A 17,727-nucleotide genomic window follows, 5' to 3' on the forward strand; every position below is an offset into this window, starting at 1 on the left:
AGAAAAGCTCACTGCTGCAATAAGTTAAAGAACCTTTCTTCAAACCAGTTTTTCTCTCAAAAACCTTTTGATTGCATGCCCGATTTTCACTCCAATCTTCTTATTATATTGCAGATCAACATGCAAAGAGAAGAGTTGCATGAGTTGCAGCTCATGCTTAGAGAAGACAAGACCAAAATGGTTGATTCATGAGTGAGCTAATTAAGTGATGGATAATGGAAAAATCCATTTTTCCAATTAAATGTGTTTTTGTTTTCTTTTTCAATTTTATCTAAAAATAAAAATTTGATTTAATAAATCTATTTGATTTTTAAAATGAAAAATTAATTAATTTCATAAATTAATTAATTAATAAATAAAACTTAATTAATTTAATATCAAATATTAAATTAATTTTAACATATATCCATATAAATTCTCCTATACCGTTTAATTCTAAAAATAAACATAATTATATCTCATATAATTACTAATTCCCTTAATTCTAATTTGAATGTTTCAAATTAACTTATCACGCTATTCTAAAGCTAGTCCGTTACGAGCTAGTAGGGGGACCTCGGGGACCTACAGATCATGGGCTCCAACGATCCGAGATTAAGGCTAAACTCATTAGACCAAGTTAATCTCCATTCGTTAACTAATAGATCATTCCACTAAAGCCCATAATTGCATTTCCCTCACTGTAGATATATTATGTCCACTGTAAATAAACAAGTCGACCCTTCATAGGTTGTTCGTAATAATGGCTGGGTCAAACATCTGTTTTACCCCCGAGATTACGTCATATTCCTCAAGTCCCTACTGATCCTCTAATGAACAACTGGTTTGTGATCCAATCACCAAACCAAACTCTCTCAGCCCAGTGAGAGGGTGGGGCCCCTTGTTCAAGACTTAGATTCAGTACTTGAGAAAACAAACTTTCTCCTATCCCTAAATCGGGTAAGTGTGAACTTGATGACATAAATTTAATGTCTTTAACTTTAAGCATGTGGACAAATATGAATATGAATGAATGAACAAATATATGCGTTAAAGAGAATTTTATGTGATACTACGTCTAAATATATGCATTATTAATGCTATGCTCGTAGTATGTAATGGAGTAATGCGTGTCACAAGTTTCCTTGCTCTGAAACCAAGTATAATTCCAACGCAAGTTCCTCAGAATAATCTAAGGTCGAACACAGGGATTTTTTTCGTTAATGTGTTACCAATGTGGTATATGCGACTGGTTTTTACAATTAATAAAGAATGGTTGTTTATATAGTAATGTAAATTGCATTGATAAAATAAAACCTAAACTAATATGATACAAGATACAAGATACATGATACATGATACTGAGTTCGAGAACTGACTGTGAAGTTGTACAAAGAATCGTGGGATGCGATGGCAAGCCTTTATGAATGAATCAGAAAGGGAAAGAGTACATAGTAAAAACATCGCAAGTTTGTTAATTGCGTTAAAGATGCAACTAAGGTTCCGCTTTCCCTTGGCATACACCTCTCTGTGATCGGCCGTGTTCCCATATCTCTATGGTAAAATAGGGATGGACGTGATGAACGCAAGGTTGCTTCCATCTTTGGAAGTACTTTTCGCTTTAGTTAACGCATTCTTCCAACTTTCTCTCGATAGGCGGAATAACATCTTCACTTATGCTCTAACAGGTGAAGATGTCACCGAGCATGCTTTAGCTAAACTTAATTATTTCTTTAACACAATTCACTCACTCACTTAATTCTTTCTATTTACCTAGGGAATTAGGAAAACATCATGGAGAAAATGGATTATGGATGAATGGAAATAGACAAAGAGATGAGAATGGTAATTATCATAACATTTAATTATAGAATTAAGCGTTCGATACATGGTATGAATGAAAGATTTAAGAAGATGACTACAGATGATGAAAAAGAGATTAGAAACAAATACAGAAGAAGTGTCAACATCTTGACATAGATTCCGAACAGAGGTTTTTCTTGCCGGCGTGTGGTAGTAATGAAGAGGAGAGCTTCCCTCTCAGGCTTGCTCTTCTGGTAGAAATGACCTTCGCACAGAGCTTCAACGGTGGGGATTGGAAGGATTCCTTGCTCAGAGACTCACCTCTCGGTCTTTTCTCTGGACTATCCCTGATCTACTCTGGACAGTCACTTCAGACCAGTCTCTCTCTCAGAATCAATATATGCACGTCTCTATGTATTCATGTATATTTTTCAATTAATTTGCAGAAGCAATTTATAGGTAAAGCTCGGCTCTTTCACTGTGTGGTCCCCACTTTATGGTTATGGTAGTTCCTAAAATGGAAGAGTGAATATTTCTTCTGTTACGCAATCAACCCGTCAGAAATGCACAACTGAAAGCTGTACATTTGTCAGAATCCTCCGCAAATGCGTTGCTCTTTACATCTTCGGTTGATCGCCGCATGCGATGTTGTTTTTTATTACCGCATGCGGTTGAATTTGCGTTGATCGCTAAGCTCTTGATCGATTGTCGCATGCGCCGTCATTGTGTTGATCATCTCTTCATTCTTGAATGATGGGCGCAATGCGACGTAGATGCATTGTTTATTTTATCTTTGAGCCATGAACGCATGCGGTGACTGATTTTCTGCAAAACAGAAATTGAAACACTCTATTCTACCATCGCAATTGTGTTAGTGGGTGTATTGATGACATTTTATAATTTTCACATTTCTTAGCCAATTTCTATACTATCGACGCAACTTTTCTTTCTTTTAGCCGAAATATCTAAATAAAATACTATAAATAACTTGTATTTCTACAAGTTATCATACCCCCAAATTTAGATATATGCTTGTCCTCAAACATATCTTCTACTAAGACAATATTGCTCAATTCCTATCCTAACTTTGCGTCGATTGGTTGCTCTGAATGCTCCACCTAGGCAACATTACTTAACAACGCAATTTTCTTCTATCCTTGATAATTCATAAACATGCCCTACTTTATTCTTTTATACAACAAATCTCTACTCGAAAATCCCCTTCTTGTTTTAAAAAGAATGTTTACCTCTTCTTACAAAAACAACTTGGTACGACTTGAATGCGGTGGTCGTGTTGCGTTATTTTATTAGAGACTGTTGATCATGGTTACACCCTTCGTTTTGGCTTGTTCCCACGAGTGTCATGCGAACATCCAACTACGGTTGTGTGCAATCTCAACTTCAACTCTTGATTTTCAGCTAAGTTTAACTTTTTCTGGTCAGAGGAGTTGTCTCTTATATTATTTTATTTTCCTCTCATTTTTTTCTCTTTTCATATTGCGTCGTTCTTGGAAACCCACCTTCGTTTTGGCTTGCTCCCACGGGTATCATGCGAACATCCAACTATGAGCAAGTCCCTTTCACAACTTAACTCTTATCAGGTTGGGATTATTTTGGAACTTCCCTTGCTCTGACATTGGAGTTTGTATGATTTTTTTTTTTTTTACAATGAACGCATTTTTCTAATGACCGCATCCACTTGATCGCATCTGCTCAGACCTTCCCCACCCCCAAATTTAGAGATGCGCAAGGTTCTTATTGCGTTGTTTTGGACAGAATAGACAAACACTTAGTCAAAATTTTGAAAAGAAGTTTGAGCAGAATTTTGAAGGATAAAAGGTAAAGCAGTACTATTGCTACGAATTATCTAAGTGTTAGTCAGAAAATACAAAGTGTGAGAAATGTTTCTAAGGGTATGCATATAACTCATCATGGCAGCACAATGAATAATGAAAAATATAAGATAAAGAACATCGCAATAATTGACAAAGAATGATAAAGAAGAGGCTAATGCATATGGAAAGAATTGTTACTCAGTTGTATTAAAAATTAACCAAGTATACAAAGAATTACAAATAACGCAATACAAAATTTGAGCATGTACAAAGAATCAAGAAATAGCTTCTATACATAGAAATTAAATTATCTTTTGTATTTGATTCAAACAGTGCAAGATTAAAGGTTAACACCATGTTTCCATTAACGCAAATGCATATTTGCAGAGGACGGGCAACAACGCATGTATCATCGCAACACACCCCTCAACTCAGTGCATTTCTGGAGGACAGGCGCACGGTATTTCTACTGGTGCAACACTACCTCAACATAGTGTGTTTTTGCTAAAAACGGGCGAAAAATACATACGAGCGCAACACACCCCTCAGTGCAATGCAGTTGGGTTGGATGGACACAAAATGTATCTTGTAATTGCAAGATGCACCCATCATCGCAGTGCATACCAATCTTTATTTTTCTTTTTAATTCATCAAACACGCAAGTCGATAAGACTTTACGATGTTCATCGTTTTATTCAGTCATTCACAGAAATTTTAAGAACAAGGCTACTAATGCATAAAAGTAAAGAAATTAAACATGACATGGAAATACACAACTGAATTAAATTAAAAGTAAACACATAAAGCAGTAAAGACTAATTCTAATAAGCAATAAATAACGCAATTTAAAAATCAGTAGATGAAAGCTGTAAAGAAAGCACTTAAACATAGATATAGGGATGCTAATTGAAAGAAGTTTTTCAGAGTTACCGCAATAGCATCCCCACAAGTGGTCAAATCTACTTGCCTAAGTCGATGGTCTCCATGCGGCATTCCACATCACCTCCATAGTAGGGCTTAATTCGTTGACCATTGACTTTAAATGCATTGTTTCCATCTTCAGTTGTTAGCTCCACTGCGCCATGAGGAAAGATAGTCTTGATGCGGAATGGCCTAGACCAGCGAGATTTCAACTTCCCTGGAAACAATCGCAAACGCACGTTAAACAGAAGTACCTATTGACCCTCGAAGAATGTCTGGTTGCTTGTGCGGTCATCATGCCACTTTTTGGTTTTCTCCTTATAGAGCTTGGCATTTTCGTAGGCATTCATTCTCCACTCAACCAGCTCGTTCAGCTGCAACTTTTGGACTTTCCCCGCGCTTGCTAGATCAAAGTTCAGCTTCTTGCTTGCCCACATTGCCTTATGTTCCAACTCACGAGGCAGATGACAAGCTTTTTCGAAGACCAGAGCATATGGGGACATGCCAATTGAAGTTTTGAAGGCAGTCCTATATGCCCACAATGTTTCATCGAGTTTGGGTGACCAATCCTTCCTGGAGGTACTGACTACCTTCTTCAAGATAGTCTTGATCTTTGTGTTAGAAATTTCTGCCTACCCATTGGTTTGTGGGTGATAGGCGGTTGCAACTCTATGGCTGACATTAAACTTGGTCAACAGGTTGGTGATGATTTGGTTGATGAAATGTGAGCCTTCATCGCTGATTAAGGCATGGGGCATTCCATATCGGGTAAAGATATTCTTCTTGAGAAATTTCGCCACCGTGGCCGCATCGTTCTTAGCACATGCAATGGCCTTAACCCACTTCGATACATAGTCAATGGCGACCAGAATGTATTGACGACCTTCTGAAGGCGAAAATGGGCCCATAAAGTCGATTCCTCATACATCAACTAATTCGATTTCCAAGATTGAAGTCAAGGGCATCTCATTTCTTTTAGACATGTTCCCTGTTCTCTAGCATCTATCACATTGCACAACATGGGCATGGGCGTCCTTGAATAGTGTTGGCCAAAAATAGCCACTCTGTAGGACTTTTGCGACAGTCCGCTGCCCCCCAAAATGTCCTCCATAAGGGGACTCATGACAAAGCTCCAAAATGTGCTTGGCCTCATGCTCAGGAACGCATCGACGCAAGATATGATCAAGTCCAAGTCGATACAAAAAGAGGTCATCCCAGAAATAAAACTTGACGTCATGTCTCAGCTTCTTCTTCTACTGGTACGTGTAGTCTTCTACTACTTGACTGCAAATGATGAAGTTTACAATGTCCGCATACCATGGAACACTAATGCATTCTGACATCAGTAGTTCGTCAGGGAATCTTTCTTCTATGTCTTTTTCTTTCTCCTGAACCTCGCAATTTTCTAATCTTGACAGATGATCTGTGACTTGGTTCTCGATACCTTTTCGATCCTTAATATCTAGGTCAAATTCTTGCAGGAGCAAAACCCACCTTATCAGTCTTGGTTTCGCATCCTTCTTTGTCATAAGGTATTTGATCGTAGAATGATCAGTATACACCACAACATTTGTTCCAATCAAGTACTGTCGAAACTTCTCCAGCACAAATACCACTGCGAGCATTTCTTTTTCTGTGGTTGTATAATTTTCCTACGCATCATTCAACGTTTTACTAGCATAATAGATAGGATGCAAAACCTTATCTTTGCGCTGACTCAAGACTGTGCCCACTGCATATCCACTAGCATCACACGTCAACGCAAAAGGTTACGTCCAATCCGGCGCAATCAGAATGGGTGAGGTGATGAGCGCATTTTTCAGCGTGTGAAATGCTTTGGCGCATGCGTCATCAAAATCATATTCGTGGTCATTCTCGAGGAATGCACTTAAGGGCCTTGCAATCTGAGAAAAGTTGCGGATAAATCTTCGATAAAACCCCGCATGTTCTAGAAAACTCCTAAGTGTTTTCACATTGACTGGTGGTGGTAACTTAGAAATTGCGTCGATTTTTGCTTGATCAACTTCCAGTCCTGCCTTTGATATTTTGTGACCTAGGACAATTCCTTCTTCAACCATAAAGTAGCATTTCTCCCAGTTCAGAACGAGATTTGTTTCAACACATCTCTTTAAGACTCTTTCAAGATTTGATAAACAGGAGTCATAAGTATTGCCAAAAACTGAAAAGTCATCCATAAATACCTCGGCTGACTCCTCCAAGAAATCTAAAAATATTACCATTATACACCTCTGGAAGGTACCCGGTGCATTATAGAGTCCAAACGGCATGCGAGGAATGCAAATGTGCCGAATGGGCACATGAAATTTGTCTTATCTTGATCTTCTGGCGCAATCACAATTTAGTTATACCCTGAGTAGCCGTCAAGAAAACAAAAGAATTCATTCCCAGTAAGTTGATCTAACATCTGATCAATAAAAGGGAGTGGAAAGTGGTCATTCTTTATGGCCAGATTTAATTTGCAGTAATTCATACAGATTCTCCACCCCGTAGTTGTCCTTGTAGGAATTAACTCATTCTTGCTATTGGTGACGACAGTCATCCCCCCTTTCTTTGGAACACATTGCACTGGGCTTACCCAGCTGCTATCTGATATAGGGTAAATGATGCCTGCATCAAGCCACTTCACTATCTCTTTCTTCACAACCTCCCTCATGGCAGGGTTCAAATGACGTTGCCTTTCTATAAGTCCTGTTTTTCCTTCTTTCAAATGAATCTTATACATAAAATACGAAGGACTAATCCCTCGAATATCCGCTAAGGTCCACCCCAAAGTTTTTGCGTTGTTTTTCAGGATCTGGATAAGTGCGTCCTCCTTCTCTTTGCTCAGCGAGGCAGATATAATAACCGGTAAAGTGTTATTGCCTCCTAAATAAACATATTTGAGGTGCACTGGCAACGGCTTCAACTCTAACATGGGTGGTTCTTCTAAAGATGGCTTGGTACGTTGCGTTGTTCGTTCAGATAACTTGATTGTTTCAAAATCTGACTCAATTTGAATTGCGGTACAATTCTCCTCCCACATTGTGCCGATCCCAAAATCTTCTTCCTTCGATTCTTTTAGGGGCTCGTGCCAATGTTCTTCCTGCAATTCCTCAACGTATTGATAATTTTCCATATCACTCGGGTATTTCAACGCATCGAGAACGTTGAATTTAACTTGCTGATCATCGACCCTTATGGTAAGCTCTTCTTTCTGTACGTCGATCAGTGCTCGCCCTGTTGCAAGAAATGGGCGACCCAAGATGATAGGCACCTCGATGTCAGCTTCTAATCTAATATGATAAAGTCAGCAGGGAAGATAAACTTATCTACTTGCATAAGTACATCCTCTATTTTTCCCTCGGGATGCGTTATTGATCTATCGGCCAACTGCAATGTAATTGTGGTTGGTCTTGCGTTGCCGATATTTAGCTTTTTGAAGATTGACAAGGGCATTAGGTTTATACTTCCCCCCAAATCACACAACGCATTTCCGACTTCTTTACCCCCTATTGAGCAGGGCCATGTGAAACTCCCGGGATCTTTCATTTTGGTAGGGATGTTGTTCTGAAACAACGCACTACATTCATATGTTAACGCAACACTTTCGTTCTCCCCGACCTTCCTCTTATTGGCAAGTATGTCCTTGAGGAATGTCACATAGCTCGGCATCTATTCCAACGCTTCTATCAAGGGAATGTTAAAATGTAATTGTTGGAGAACATCCAGGAACCTCTGGAATTGTTTGTTGTCATCTTTCTTCCTTAGCCTGGATGGGAAAGGTGGAGGATCCTGTCGTACTTCCTGTTCAATTGGTTATTCATTGAGGTCCTATGCTCGTTGTGTTTTAGGAGCCGGAGGTTGCGTAGACTTTGCATTGGAGTCTTGCTGAGATTCATTCCTTGTAGATGTACTTTCTTCTGAACTGGTAACTCTGTCATTAATGGTTGATTGGTCATCGTTGATGGTTAAATCTCCTGGTCTTGTTACTAAATCTGGTACAGGTGACACGGGGACCGTTGTTTTGCCACTTTTCAATGTCACTGCTTAACATTGTTCTTTACCACATGGCCCCGATACTCCTGAGCTGCTAGGCAGCATACCAGGCACTTTATTCTTAAGTTCGATCGTAAGTTGTTCAATCTGCTCCTCCAAATTTCTAAGGGAGGAAGCTTGCGATTGCTTGATTGTCTCGTTCTTCTCAATATAATGTTTCAATAATGTCTCCAAAGACGAGGTACTGCAAGAGGTGTTAGAAAAGTTCGGATGGTCATAGGGTGGTATACTCTGAAGATTACCTGGGTTGTGATTCTGATTAATGAAAATCGGGGGACTGCCTTGATTCCCAGGATGACAGCTTTGATGATTACTTTGGCTCCCCTGGTTGTGATTCCCGTCCCAACTGAAAGTTGGGTGATTTCGCCAACTAGGGTTGTAAATGTTGCCAAATGGTTCATTATGGATGGAGTATACGAATTGTTGATTCAACGGGCAGACTTCCACTGAGTGTCCCTCTCCGCATTGAACGCAATTTACTGCGGCCACGTGTGTCAACGCATTGGCTTGCGCTGAACTTTGAGAGAGATGTCCTTGCTGAATAGCCATAGTCTGAAGTAGCAAGGTCATTGTGGTCATCTGGTCTACCAGGGTTTTCATTGTATCAATTGGTACAATGGCACCTTCTACTCTTCTTTGCTCCGAACCTCTTTCCTCATACCCATTATAAAACCATTCATCTGTATTTCGCGAAATGCGGTCCAAGATGATCTTTGCTTCCGTATACGTCTTGTCTATTAATCCTTCTGCTGTGGAGGCATCAGCAACTACTTGCATTGATCGATCCAAGCCATTATAACAAGTTTCCATCAGAACGCAATTGGGAATCCCGATGTGCAGACAGTTCTTCACTAATTGCCTGAATCGCACCCAAGCGGTGCTCAAAGTTTCATAACCCTTTTGTTCAAAATTCAACACATCCCTCCATCTTCTTACATTGACAGCTGAAGGGAAGAATTTATTCATAAACCTCTCAACCAATTGATCCCATGCATTGATTTCATTTGGCTCTAGTGACTGAGCCCACCTCCTTGCCTCATCCCGCAGTGTATACGGGAAGATATACAATCTAATTCCTTCTGGAGACACACTAGGTATGGAGAATGTGTTGCATATTTCTACAAAATGGGTCAAATGAGCATGCGGGTCTTCTCCTTGTAGACCTCCGAATTTTCCCGCATTTTGAATCATTTGAAGCATTATCGACCTTATCTTAAAACTTGCATTCTCCTCAACCGTGGGTCTTGAAATTTCGGGCAAGAAGTTATAAAAATTTGGCGCCGCATAGTTCCTCATTGGGATGTTGCGGTCAGCAGCAAGAAATACAGGGTCTTACACTGGCTGGTATACCCATTGATACCCTTTGGGTGCCTCATTGTTATTGTTGCCTGCCATATTGACTCTTTTATGCCTTGCTCTGTTCTGGCGTGCCCTTGGGCGAAAAGTACGCTCGATCTCTAGGTCAGCTTCGAATTCTCGATCAGTTCCAGTACTCATAAACTGTCAGCCTATTTTTCACGTTAAACAGACAGTACAGAGAGATCTGTCCTGCAAAATACGACAAAAGTACTCAACACTAACCGTTACCAATCCCCGACAATGGCGCCATGAACTTGATGACATAAATTTAATGTCTTTAACTTTAAGCATGTGGACAAATATGAATATGAATGAATGAACAAATATATGTGTTAAAGGAGTGAAAGAAGATTCATCCTAATAATCTTCATATGTTATGGAAGTAAGGGCCATTGCGTAATTATGACCTGAGGTAGCGAACGAGACCGCAAATGGATGGAAATTCTTGTTGCATAAAGCCTCAATAAAGTCTCTTACAGAGAGTCGTCTTAATCCCCCCGATCCCTATAGAGCGAAAAAGTTGCCTGGTGATCCCTAGGTTGCATTTCATGATTCTTGCCCCTTATCTAATTACCAGTACCGTAGTGTGCGCTTTAGTTTTCGAATATGTCGTTCAGCCTCACGAGTCTATTCACTTGCTTATCGTAGAGGCTATCAGTCGGAGAATGGGCTGTGACTCCTGCCGTTGCGTCATGTCAGGTTTTCACTCAAGCTATTTCTTTAAAAAGAGGATCACCCGATAAGAATGTGGAGAAGAACTAAAATAGAATGGTTCCACATCCCAAACCCAAGCTCTATTCTTCTTCAACAAATCAGTGAGCAGGCACAATAGCCATAGAGTCAACCCCTGGACCCGGTTCATACTTTACACTCGTAATGTGTGCCGCTTACACTCCTTAATCTTATGCCTAAGAACTCTTGTGATTCGGAATGAACCTTTCTCGGTGGAAGAAAAGGAATAACGATGTATCAAACTCTAAAAAGAGGTTGTTTTCTTGCAATTGAATCAAAAGGAATGTTTAAATATATGCGTTATTAATGTTATGCTCGTAGTATGCAATGGAGTAATGCGTGTCACAAGTTTCCTTGCGCTAAAACCAAGTATAATTCCAACGCAAGTTTCTCAGAATAATCTAAGGTCGAACACAGGGATTGTTTTCGTTAATGTGTTATTGATGTGGTATATACGACCGATTTTTACAATTAATAAAGAATGGTTGTTTATACAATAATGTAAATTACAATGAAATAAAATTGCGTTGATAAAATAAAACCTAAACTAATATGATACAAGATATAAGATACATGATACATGATACTGAGTTCGAGAACTGACTGTGAAATTGTACAAGTCTTTATGAATGAATCAGAAAGGGAAAGAGTACATAGTAAAAACATCGCAAGTTTGTTAATTACGTTAAAGATGCAACTAAGGTTTCGCTTTCCCTTGGCGTACACTTCTCGGTGATCGGCCGCGTTCCCATATCTCTATGGTGAAACAGGGATGGACATGATGAACACAAGGTTGCTTCCATCTCTGGAAGTACTTCTCGCTTTAGTTAACGCATTCTTCCAACCTTCTCTCGATAGGCGGAATAACATCTTCACTTCTGCTTGCACAGGTGAAAATGTCGTCGAGCATGCTTTAGCTAAACTTAATTATTTCTTTAACACAATTAACTCACTCGCTTAATTCTTTCTATTTACCCAAGGAATTAGGAAACATCATGGAGAAAATGGATTATGGATGAACGGAAATAGACAGAGAGATGATAATGTTAATTATCATAACATTTAATTATAGAATTAAGCGTTCGATACATGGTGTGAATGAAAGATTAGAGAAGATGACTACAGATGATGAAAAAGAGATTAGAAACAAATACAGAAGAAGTGTCAACGTTTTGACATAGATTACGAATGGAGGTTTTGCTTGCCAGTGTGTGGTAGTAATGGAGAGGAGAGCTTCCCTCTCAGGCTTGCTCTTCTGGTATAAATGACCTTCGCACAGAGTTTCAACTGCGGGGATTAGAAGGATTCCTTGCTCGGAGACTCACCTCTCAGTCTTGTCTCTTGATTATCCTGGATCTACTCTGGACAGTCGCTTCAGTCCAGTTTCTCTCTCAGAATCAATATATGCACGTCTCTATGTATTCATGTATATTTTTCAGTGAATTTGCAGAAGCTATTTATAGGTAAAGCTAGGCTCTTAAACTTCGTGGTCCCCACTTTATGGTTATGGTATTTCCTGAAATGGCAGAGTGAATATTTCTTTTATTACGCAATCAACCCGTCAGAAATGCACAACTGAAAGCTTACATTTTTCAGAACCCTCCGTAATTGCGTTGCTCTTTACATCTTCGATCGATCGCCGCATGCGGTGTTGTTTTTTATTATCGCATGCGGTTGAATTTGCGTTGATCGCTAAGCTCTTGATCGATTGTCGCATGCGCCGTCATTGCGTTGATCATCTCTTCATTCCTGAATGATGGGTGCAATACGACGTAGATGCATTGTTTATTTTATTTTTGAGCCATGAACGCATGTGATGACTGATTTCCTGTAAAACAGAAAATGAAACATTCTATTCTACCATCACAGTAGTTTTAGTGGGTGTATTGATGACATTTTATAATTTTCGCATTTCTTAGCCAATTTCTATACTATCGACACAACTTTTCTTTCTTTTAGCCGCAATATCTAAATAAAATAGTGTAAATAACTTGTATTTCTACAAGTTATCAGAACTCCGTCTTGCACCCTATGTCCCCAGCTATCTATCTGGTCTTACCCCTGAAATGGGAGTCTTATTGAGCCGGCATTGTTGAGCCAACCCTCAACTATGCAAATCTAAGGGCAATCTCGAATAAACAGGAGTTCATAGTTAGCTCAAGATTAAGATCGAGTTATCTAGGTCATCTAGGTGAAATAGTCAGTCTTAAATAGTAAACAACGTTATAAAGTAAGAGTGACTTATTTCTTGGTCCTGATCTTATGCAAACTCATTGCCTGGGACGCCCCCACTCCTCATGTCATAACATGTACGAATTAGGATCACATCGTATGTAGCACTTTACAACTCTTTGTAACAACTATAAAGTAGGCACATCCAATGGTGTTACCAGAATAAGGTACCCAACCTTATTCATGTACTATAGATCATTTTGACTATTTACTCGAACCTGATCCACTCTTATGTCTCCACATAAAGTTCAAGTACTCATAAAATAGTCATGGGTCTTAGTTTATTGGATTTAGACTTTCATACAATTTGTGAGATCAATAACAAGTATATTGATAATAGAAAATGTTTATCATTTAACAAACTGCGAGTTTTTTATGACATAAAACCCAACACACATAGCCTTGCGTCAACGCAATCTCTTAATGCTCTCGGACGTTAATTTCTTTGGATCGTATTTTCACCTTGCAACAACGCATTTTCTGCACAAAAACATAAGTTAGTTGTTTTAATGCGATGGACAAATACGATCACAATGTTGTGAATTTAATGCTTTTGGACGCAATATTGTATATTTTTAGCATTGCAATTTTGCATTGCTTTATGACTTTGCATTGTAATAACGTGCATTTCTGTCAATTATCACTCTTCAAACCAAGAACTACATATACATTTTCTAGTAAAATATATCTATTATGTAAAGTTAACTAAATACCTCCCACTGCCAAAACTGAGACAACGTGCCCAGTTCTAACCTACATCATCACCTCTCCAGCTCCTAGTTTCTGCCAAGAACTAATTTCCTAAAATGAAAAACAAACGTGGTTAGTGGCACCCGAATCAATTATCCAGGCTGAATCATCATTCTCCACAAAACAAGTTTCCAAAACAAGCAAATCATATTTACCTTGCATGACCTTCTTCTTTTCTGTCAAGTACTTGGGACAGTTCCTCTTCCAATGTCCCTTCTGGTTGCAATGGAAACAGATTCCTTTTCCAACCTTGGATTTCTTGCCCTTTTGGGTAGTAGCTAGTGGGTTAGCTTTCCCTTTTTCACCTTTCTCTTCCACTTTCTGGTACTGGAAGAAGAAGGCACATACTTTGTCCCAAAGGTCGAACCTCTGTGGAACTTTTTAGAAGATAAAGCAACATTTGCTTCACTCTTCCATTCCTTTTTCACCAAGGATTGGAAGTTCTGTAGCTCGTTGAGCATGATGGTTAGGTTGTAGTCAATCTTGTTCATAACAGCATTGCTATGGAACTGTAGGAAACTTGTAGGTAAATATTAAAAAATGAAGCTAACCTAACTGGCTTCATCGATGACGGACCCATTCATCTCCGCCACGTTGAAATGGACCATCATGTTGAGAACATGTTCTCGAACAGATGCCTCTTCTTGCATACGGGCATTGAAGATGTGTTTCAGAGCATCGTGTCTGAATTGTGCAAACAGTTGTCCGAACATTCCCTTCAGGAACTCCATAATCTCACAAGTCATGAGTATGGACTCATACTTTTTGGCCAAAACTTCGGAAAGGCTTACAAAGATGTACGCTCGGGCCTTCTCGTTTTCCCGTGTCCATCGCTCATACACTTCTCGAACATTTCAAGCAGCATTGAGAGCTGAAAATAAAGGACAGACCTCCATAAGGACAAAACGTAGGTCATTGATGATAAGGATTGTGTTGATCGTATTTTTCCAAGAAGTGTAGTTTTTGCCCGTTAATTTGTCAGCGTCAAGTAAATTTAGGGTTGCAGAAGTCATATTTAAAGAAGTTTGTTGAAACCATACAAATTATTTCTAATTAGTCTATTTGCATTAAACCATCAAGACAACCAATCAATTTTAGCAAAATAGTCTAGTGTACCCTAAGTGACATCTATTTTGCAATGATGTTTCAGTGAGGTAGGAAAAAGTCACCGTAGGGTGATCAAGTGCCCATCACTAAAATGAGACAATCTCAACTAATAGATAGAACAACTCATTGTTACTTGATAACGAGCAGAAATGCACGTTATCATAGTGCTAAGTTCTTAAACAATATTGGATTGCGTTGATGAAATATGTTAATTTGCGTCCATTAAGCATCAATTTCTTAATATTGCGATCGCATGTATCAAATGCATTAGAACAGTTGATCTTTATATTTTTGTGCAGAATATGCATTAACGCAATGCAAAGATTGCGATCATAGGAATTCATTGGTCGAGCACAACTTCACCGCAAGGCTTTGCGTTGATTGTGCTCGCACACATTCTCCCGAGAAGGATCGCCGCAACTTGGTCAGCGCAACATGGTGGGCACATCTGAGTGAAAGGATAAATAAGAGTGATGGGACAGAAAGCTGATGACAGTCGGATCCAAATTAAGTTGACAGTCGATAACGGTCAAGAAGTACATTCAGCTTTATCGGTACCAATTATCCGGCGCATCAATTGGGAATTAAAGTTGTCCCATCTGTACAACCAGGAGAGAGAAGCCGCCTTTCACCATGGAAGCTCTATAAATACCAAGTGCATTCTTCAGAGAAGGGGTTAATCAGTTCACCATGTTCACGACTTTTACAATCTTTTGTTTCACAAGTTCACGCCCTAGTCTATAGTTTTCTTTCATTTTAAGGCGAACGCGAGGAAGAAAGTTGAGGAGGTAGATCGTTCCGTTAAGCTTGGGAAAGTGCTGGAAGCTCCAAGACAGAGAGAGGGCCGATGCCTGCAGAAGCGGGAACATTTGTAGATCATAATAGAGATTTGGTGTAAAAAGCCTCGGTCAGCAAGGAATTGCTACCAGGCTCTCTACCTTTACTTTCCATTGTCATTTTTTACTCAACTCATTTATAAGAATGGAATTTCTTTATCTATATCTGTTCACTCTCTGTTATTCATGCATGAGTAGCTAAATTAGTTGAATGGGTTGAGAAGCAATTAGCTAGCATAATGAGGGAATCTTCATTCTTTGCGATTATCTTGTTTATGTATGCTTCATTCGTCTATTAGAGATACCCGGGAGGGTAGTCTAAGGACAGGATCTAGATTTGGGAAGGTCAGGTTAGAATCTAGGTTTGGAAGAACCAAATTATAACGCATAAACGAGAGATAGGCGCTTAGGGATGAGCACTATTTTTTATTAACGCATCACATGCATCTTAGCGATAAGATATGATTGTATGCGGTCACCTTGCTTTCATGCATTTTGAATCAACGCATAGGACAAGAGTAGAGACTTAGGGATAAGCTCTATGGACACTTTTCATTCAACACATGCGTCCTAGACTTAGGAACATCGCATTCACATTGGAAAATGATTTGTTATGCATGGTTATAACATGATCGCATAGTCAAACGCATTCCCGAGTAACGCTAGTTAAAAATCCTCTCAACTCGTTCATCGCATACTCATTGCATCTATCAACACAACTATCTTTCTCAAATCCGCCACCTTTATTTATTTCTCTATTTTTATCAACGCAACAACATACCCAACACTTTATCTATTTACTTGGTTACCACAAAGTTTTCATAAAAATTACCAACATAACCTATTTTCATAAGTCCCTGTGTTCGACCCTGCACTTACCAAGAAACACAGAGGAATTTACACTTGAATTCCACTGGGGAAACTTGAGTGCACAACGCAAATCCATCAACGCATATCATCCATATTTCCACTACATAATTTTGAGCATCAAGTTTTTGGCGCCGTTGCTGGGAACTTGGGCAAAATAGTTTGTTAACGGTAATTTTTGTGATTTCTTTGCAGAACTCTCAATTTCTGGTGAACTACAACCCAGAGATTGAGAGAATGTTTTGAAAGAGACTAAGAGACCACCAACAGCAACCATAATCAGACAAAGAAGAGATGGCAGAGCAGCCTGGAAATGGAACACCAAACGATAATAATGTCATGGCAAATCCGATTCTGTTGGCAAACAATCGCAATAGACCAATTAGGGACTGTGCATTGCCAAACCTCTATGATTTCTCCCTGGGAATCATGAGGCCTGCTCTCAACGGAAGTAGATTCGAGAAGAAACCGATGATGCTGCAGATGATCCAGACTATAGGTCAATTCGGAGGAAGGCATGGCGAGGACCTGCACGCTGACCTTCGAAGTTTTATTGAAATCTGTAATACTTTTGTGTTCTCGAACATCTCTATTGAAGAATTTCGACAACGTTGTTTCTATTTTCTCTCTGCGATCAAGCTAGGAAATGGGCTTATTCGTTCGAACTAGGAGAGATCACTTCTTGGGAGTAGGTGGTGGAGAAATTCATGAAGAAGTATTTTCCACCTACCGAGAACATAAGGCGAAGGAAGCTTATTACTAATTTTGAACAATATATAAACGAATCACTCAGCGAGGCTTGGGCGAGGTTTAAAAGGTTGGTCCGGGATTGTCCGCATAATGGGTTACCAGACTACCTTCAAATGGAAATTTTCTATCACGGTTTGAATCTCGCTTCGCAGACCGCTGCCAATGCGGCAGCTGCTAGTGGTCTGCTTGACAAAACATACGATGAGGCGAAGAATATCTTGGACCGCATCTCCAAGAACCATGAAGACTAGAGGGAAAGTGACCAGAGATTGAGACTTAAAGATTCTGACACAAATAACGGTGCCATTGTTTCATTACAAAACCAAATGACCGCAATGATGAATTTGATTCAAGGAATGGCAATCAGTAGCCCAACACCGCAAGGTGGACAAATCAACACAATAAGTCAAAACACCGCAAGGGGTGCGACTTGCGGTGATGGGTATGCGATGGAGGATTGTTCGCAAAATCCACAATCTGTATATTTTGTAAAGAATAAT

At 39.4% G+C, this 17,727-nt stretch overlaps 1 pseudogene; it reads right to left on the minus strand.

Moving 5' to 3' along the window:
• Positions 1–5,791: 5,791 nt before the first annotated feature.
• LOC150034054 (uncharacterized) lies at positions 5,792–8,210 on the minus strand (annotated as a pseudogene).
• Positions 8,211–17,727: the final 9,517 nt, after the last annotated feature.

This window comes from Benincasa hispida, chromosome 9, assembly GCF_027475165.1.
Source record: "Benincasa hispida cultivar pf3 chromosome 9, pf3_genome.v1.1, whole genome shotgun sequence".
In the NCBI taxonomy this organism is placed as follows: Eukaryota; Viridiplantae; Streptophyta; class Magnoliopsida; order Cucurbitales; family Cucurbitaceae; genus Benincasa; species Benincasa hispida.